Source organism: Theobroma cacao, chromosome 5 (assembly GCF_000208745.1).
Source record: "Theobroma cacao cultivar B97-61/B2 chromosome 5, Criollo_cocoa_genome_V2, whole genome shotgun sequence".
In the NCBI taxonomy this organism is placed as follows: Eukaryota; Viridiplantae; Streptophyta; class Magnoliopsida; order Malvales; family Malvaceae; genus Theobroma; species Theobroma cacao.
In genome coordinates, this window is record NC_030854.1 from 33,601,365 (window position 1) to 33,608,662 (window position 7,298).

Below are 7,298 nucleotides of genomic sequence, written 5' to 3' on the forward strand. Positions count from 1 at the left end.
TCATTAGTTTGTCAGCAAAAGCAGTCAGGTTGTTGAAACTTCTCTAGTAATTTTTCTTGTTGAGGATGTCATAGCATTTTGCATTATGCATTATGCTTTTAATAATCATGTACTGCTAACTTGAATTATCACTAGCTTGTGAAGTGATGAGTTGTTTGAGAAAGCAGTTAAGTGAATCAACCTTTTTCAATAGAAGTTCTTATTGCAGATTAGATTATAATATACTTGAGGTGAGAGCATGCTTTTATTTAAATTTACAGACTCAGAACTGGTATCCAGGTTTAATTTTTAACAATTCCTCTTTGTATAACTGTAGTTGCTAACTAGCTCTAACATCTATTTTTAGTAAACATTATCACTTACATGCTTTCCTTCTTACTTTCACTGTTGCTTGAATGCTATCTTAGGGTAATGGTTCCTTTGTGTTGGTGGGGTAGTTTGGTCAGAGGTTTGTCTAACTACTTGAAAGAACACCAGAATCTGTGAGGGTTCAGTTGTCTCCCACTCTCCCTAAATAGACTAGATTATCAAAGAATAATCCAACTGTTTGAACTTGTGGAGATTTATATAATTTATATTGCTTACTTGACGTCTAACCTCTAAGAGATCAGCAAACTTAAGGGTAAATCTGTTTACTCTTGCATAGCTTCTTTCAGATATCATTTGAAACTGCAAAGTTTTTGGTGACAACATGCTTAGGTTTTTTCTTAGAATTTCTATTTATTTGGTCATTCTGTGTGTAGATATCAATCGCCCTTTATCACTTCTCTATTCTGAGAATGCCTTCTAAAAAGGTATTTTAGGGGCATGATACTCCAGATATTTAGCATAAAGAAAGAGTTACATAGAAGATAAGCAATATCTAGCAGCTGCTAAGGTAACCTTGAAAAAGATTGCAGACATACGTTGTCTCGTCCTCTCTTTTTTCAGTGTGGAAATAATCCACATTAGATAACTGTAGACATGACTTGCTGTTAGTGAAAGAGGATTTCCTTGCCAAAGATGGTGACAAGGCACCCATATTGTTGGTAGCTTTCTCCCTCAATCCCAAGTGAAGCCTTTCTATAGTGCTTGTCATAAACTGTCCTCACCAACCAGTTGTATCTTACAATTAAATTATAATGCCCAACTTAGAAGGAACTGCTAACAATCTGACCTTGGATGGTTAGTTTAATGTCCTGATATGCTGAAGTTATCCTAAACCAAAGGTCATCATCATTTTTAATGTAGTTGTTGCACCGAATCAGTCAGCAGTGTGAAAATGTGACCAATAATACTTTAGCTCAGGTTTTGCAACTAGTAGATGGTTGCAAGCTGTTGTATATAGCCATTGAATAGCTAAAGAATTACTTGATTCATGTATGCCCTAATTCATTTGTTGAGCAAAATGGTCCTAGACTCGTTTAGACTGGTCAAAAGTAATCGATTAGTTGGCTCCAGATTATATGATTGACAGTGAGTATAGTGTTGAGCAAAATGGATCTTTTCTGGAGAAATTTGCAATATCTATAGACTAGTGGACTATGCAACTACAGAAAGTGAATGTGCTTACAATCTTCTGGATGCTGGGCATTGTATTTTGGATTTCCTGGCTAAGATTTCTCAGATTTATGATGAGAAACAGGGGAAAAATGGAAGGAGGAAATTATCAGTTGACTAACATTGAGATTAAGGTATATTGGGATTGCTCTGCTGATTAGCCCTGATCCTTGCCTTAATTTGGTTCCTTGTAAATCTCAAGAGTACAAGCTTATTTTATGAAATTAAAAGCCATTCAGTTAAACTATATAAATGTGTGGCTATCTTACAAAACTGAAGGTAAATGTTGCTTAAAAGGTAAGTGGTTATTTATTTGGCAAAGATCAAAGTAAACTCATTCGATTGAAATGGAATAATTGAACAAATAACATTTGCAATTCTTGGCCAAAATACTTGAAAGAGTTGGAAGAATGATTAATATAGAAAAAAAAAACTGGATTAAATAACAATTTTAAAAAATAGAGAACGTTCTTTTTCATTTTTTCAAGAAGATTCCAATCCGATAAATTTTTTAAATAAAAATATATACTTATCATTAAATTAAAATTCGGGTACTTTTTCGTATATCAATAACTACTAAATAAAAGATTATTTAATGGTATATACACAAGTATATGCCCTCAATAGACTAAGACCTTAGTTCACACTATTATTAATTAAGATAGAATAAAAACATAAAACAAAACAAAACTAAACAATACATTAACCCGTTTTTATATTAACTAATCTGCCAATATATATAAATGAAAGGATTAGGTCCAAATCCTATTGTTGATCAGTGTGAGTCTCCGGTCGCAGCTTCTGCTTTGCTGCGTGCTACGGCTTCTTCGAAACATGAGAAGCACAACATTGCAAGCAAAAATAGCACAACTACGACCACAGCAACTGCCAAGGCCCAAGGGGGAACTGCCAGACCCATTGTGTCTGCAATCACAAATTCAGAACCAAAGTGTAAGAGAAAAGAGTTATAAGGAGGAATAAACAGAGGAATGCAATGCAACGACTCGATTAGACTTAATTTCACGTACATAACGTAAAAGGGAGACTGTCTTCCCTAGCTACAAACAACAAGCTTCAAAACTCAACAGGAGCGTCCAATCTGCTGGGGTATTGTAGCATTCCTTACGTCCAATCCTCTATTTATAGTCGTTTATATGGAACCTGGCTAAGCTAGGGTTAATTGTTTTTCTTTAAAAAGTCTTGATGGTCAAGAAATAGGCAAAAAAATTAACCCTTTTGTTAGGATTTATATCACGAATTAGGACATCTTTAAGAGAGAAGTGAACCCTTTTCTCTATTAATAAATTTAGCCAATTATATATATTTAGTTATATATATTAGTATACATCAAAGAGCAAATTTGCTTTTAATTATCATAAATTGCACCTCATTAATTATTAGACTAAGTTTTAGCAAGGAAAAGAGAGAGCTAATTATTCTATTGCTAAATATATATTGATTATAATCAAAACTGGCCAGACCCTCTTTTTTATTTTTTTGGAAAGGCGGAGATTTTATTGCTATAAAAAATCTCCAAATGGAGACTTACAGGGAGCAAGGTCGCAAGTGACTGGCCAGACCCTCTTGAAAGGTTAATATACAAAAAGGAAAAAGTTATTTTGGCCTTTATGACGATTTTATCTTAGGTAAACTGTAGATGATTTATAAGCTTGGAAGAATATAGCATTTAATTAATCATAAAGACCATATAGCTAAGGGAAGTGAAGATGATTAACCAGTTAAAATTGAAGCAAGAAAAATTGTTCAAATATACATTGCTATTCGTCTGTCATGATTGCCTAACAAATTAATTCCTCATTGTGTTTTGTCTAAGTACAATATTTCTTTGGATGCATATTCAGGTATGCCATGAGCTCCCATTCCCTACAGTCAATAGTTTCCTCAGGCGGTGTCAGTACTCTGGAGTAGTGGCTTCAGTGCTTATAGCAAGGAAAGCTCAGGGAAGATTTAATGCCAAAACATAGGGGTGGTCACTTGGTGTGTTGCGGCCATTAGAAACAGCCCAAGCCCATGAACAGGGTATAGGAACTGCAGGCGTCTTTGGCAAGCTAAGTCTTAAGGCTACGGCAGCAGAGAAAGGAACAGGCTATCGTTTCGAGGGGTGCTTTGTTGGAATAGGTGTACACACAGGGGATGTGTAACGGTTCAATATCATCTTCAATGTAGGCATATGACTGTAACAAGTCTCCTGCCTAAATTCAAGGCTAAAGACTTGAAACAGCATGATATACTCCAACCATTACACACACACACATATGCTCAAATTTGCTTTGCAGAAAAAAATTATAATAAAAGTCTTCTTCATTTTTATGAAATTATCAATGCAAAGAAGAGCTGTGCGGAAAATTCAAAGTTGAGCATACCCATTAATTGACAAAAACAGTTGAAGACTTACATAGCCTTTGACTCAGATGAATACATACTCACAAGAATGTTTTTTCATAAATGGGCTTAAGGCATAAGGCGTTTTTTAGAATAGTCTTCTTTATAATTTTAACTATTTTTAGTCAAGAGAAAAAAAATGGACAAAATTATCCTTAATGAAACCGACCTATTCTCATGCTTTGGTACACTTTTTGAAACCTCCATAACTAGCATAAGGTTTTTCTCTTCCATATGGACATCTTGTGTATCTTACTTTTCATTCAAACTCTATCAAACTCAAGTTCAAATAGTATTATTCAATGCAAATATCAATGGCAACTTCGAAACAATCCCTAACAATTGACGTCTAAAGGGCCACTATCTTCAGGTACGACACCGATAACGTTATCAGGGTTTGTAGTCCGCATTGGATAGCGGTTTCGTCTGTGCCCTGGTTGTCTACAAATTGCACATGCCTTGGGTCTACGTCATCGAGCCGTCGGCTGAACAGATGATGTTTCCCTGTTTGTCGGTAGAGATGCAAATAGAGTCCGACAATTTTGTCTATTATGACCATAGCTCTTGCATTGTGAACATCCACGTCGTCCGCTACCTTCCCTAGCTGATGGAATCCTTTTCCTCCTAGGTCTTCCCGCTTAACCTTGCCAACTTGGTGGCAAAACGACATTTTGTTGAACGTAATCGGGGATGTCCCACTCACTAGGATGCCCAATCGGGCGAATGAGAACCGCATATCCCTCCGCCCAAGACCGAGTCTTGTAATAGTCCAAGCAGAATTCAATGGCTGCACGTTTGCACTTACTGCCAAGGCAATGAAATCACAGATGGCAAACAATGTAAAAATTCAATTCATCATGCACAATATAACAAAACATGCTCATACCTTATTGCAGCCTTGGCATGCGTGCAGGGGAGTAGATTGGACTGAAACTCACCGCATGAACACTCCTTGGTGGAGGGGTTCACGACTCTGTCCTTACTCCTGCCTATAACTTGAAACTCCACCCAATCGATTGCTTGTACGAAAAAGTGACATGCTTCATTGAACCGTTTGTTCAACAAATCGGTAGCCCAAAGGTTGAGAGGTGTGGTCAAATTCAATGCCTCATTGTGCCGGTCATGGAACCAACGTTGAAACATGCCTCTGATGCACTCGACCAAGACCGTTATTGGCATTTTTCTTGCATGCCTGAGGCAGGAGTTAATACACTCTGCAGTGTTGGATGTCATTAGCTTATATCGCCTTATTGGTGACCGTGCACGTGCCCATTTCTTAGGGCCTAATCTCATGAGGCTGTCATAAGCAAGTTTGCAAAGCTATTTCAGCTTATTCATATGTCTGTCAAAATCGATGACCCTATAGTAATTGGCGGCCATGGTGAAAATCGCTGCAACATCTTCACGCTTGAACTTGTTTTTAACGTTTTTCCCTAAGTGGTAATTGCATAGACCGTGATGAGCGTCCTTGTACACTTTCTCAACTGCATTCTTAATGCTAAGATGCTAATCAGAAATGAACATTGCATTTTCAGGACAACCAATCGCACGACGCAATTGGTTAAGAAACCACGACCAAGACTCTTTGTCTTCGACGTGGCCAATGCCAAATGCAAGTGGATATATCTGCTCATTCGCACTTTGCATACCACCACAAATAGAATACTCTTGAATCTGCCTTTCAGATGTGTGGCATCGATAGCGACTACAGGCCAATTACAGCACTGAACCCCCGAATACATGACCCGAACGCCCAGAAACAATATTTGAATCGTTGTTCCCCATCAGTAGTGACACACGTCATAGTATCGGGATTTTTACATTCCAACATATGGAAATACGAGTGGAGGAGTTGGAATGACTCTTTCGACGGACCGCACATAAGACTCTCCGCATACTCATTAGCTTGCCAAGCCTTGCCATATAGGCATCGCAATCCCCACTTGTGATTCATCTCTTCCATTATTTCCTTTGGTCTCAATGGGTTTACACAATTTCCTTACACCCTGCTGGATATAAGCTCACCAATTACTCTCGCGCTCGTAGTTCGATACCCACATTGCAAACCATCGACACTACGCGTGTGTACCTTATGCAACATCCGAACATGCCAATATTCTCCCTCAGGAAACTTCGTTGCACCCAAAGAAAACTTGCATGCCTTATCTTTACAACCAACCTCAAAACGAGCGTGACATGACTTTTTAACTCTAAACTCAAAATGCTCTTTTAGTGCCAACATGCTGAAAGCTGGTTTCAATTCAGCTTTCGATAGAAACACTTTTTTGCGATATAAGTGGTCGTCCATTGATCTAAATTCCTCACTCTCAACTATTTGGAAGGATATCATATCTAGCCTGGGAATAATTCATTGACGAGATACCCCTGTATTGACCCTCTCTTGATCACTGTCATCAGGCGAACAAATGTCGTTCTCGTAAATAGGGTCCGCACCCTCAACATCTTCTAATTCAACGGTTCTGCAATGGTCGTCCAACTCAACCTCTTCTAACACAACAGTTGTGGTATGACCTCTATCGCCATCTGCATGATTGCAATCAGGAATGTCGGTCTGCTCAACCCTGCCGTCCTCTGAACAGTCTTCATGTCTGCCAACGTAATCATCTTCACAGTCATAACGCAACTCATGGTTCCAATCTACCGTGTCGTCCTTTTCAACATCATCTTCAATCTGATCAGATGCATCGTCATCACTCACAACCATCACAATGTCGTTTGCTAATGACAATGGACCCAATGCAATTCTGAGCGACAGTTGTGTTTGTTGCAAAGTACCGAGTATTTCGTTCAATGTACATTCCGATTGAAATTTTGCAGACACCTCATGTGTGCGCCGGGCTGCTGAAACTCATGAGGATACATCAAACGTGATTGCCATGGTTGTTTGTTAGGAAATGCATTGTGTGGTATGTCAGTATAATTAACATTTTGTTCTTGTTGATTACTATGTTGGATATCGTGCTCATGTGGAATATTGTTTGCATTTCTTGCCTTAACTGTCACAAACACAACAACTGCCCTCTCATCTCGCAGAATACTGGCTACATCTTCATCATCCTTGATAACTGTGCTCGAAACCCCTGCGGCATGGCTAAATGATGCATGTAACTCGATTTCATTATTACGTGAGTTGACCCCAACAACCTCTTCAACTAGCTTCACTAGTCCCGAAAATGACAAATCACTCCCAACACCCCTCACTCGTGTCTCACCACCCTTGTAAGTGTCATCGACCCAATGACCACCGTATGTAATCATAAGCTTGTCATTTGACAGGCCGCTGAAATTTAACAGAAAATAAGTGTCACGGTAAGTCAATTTATCAAAAATAGCCC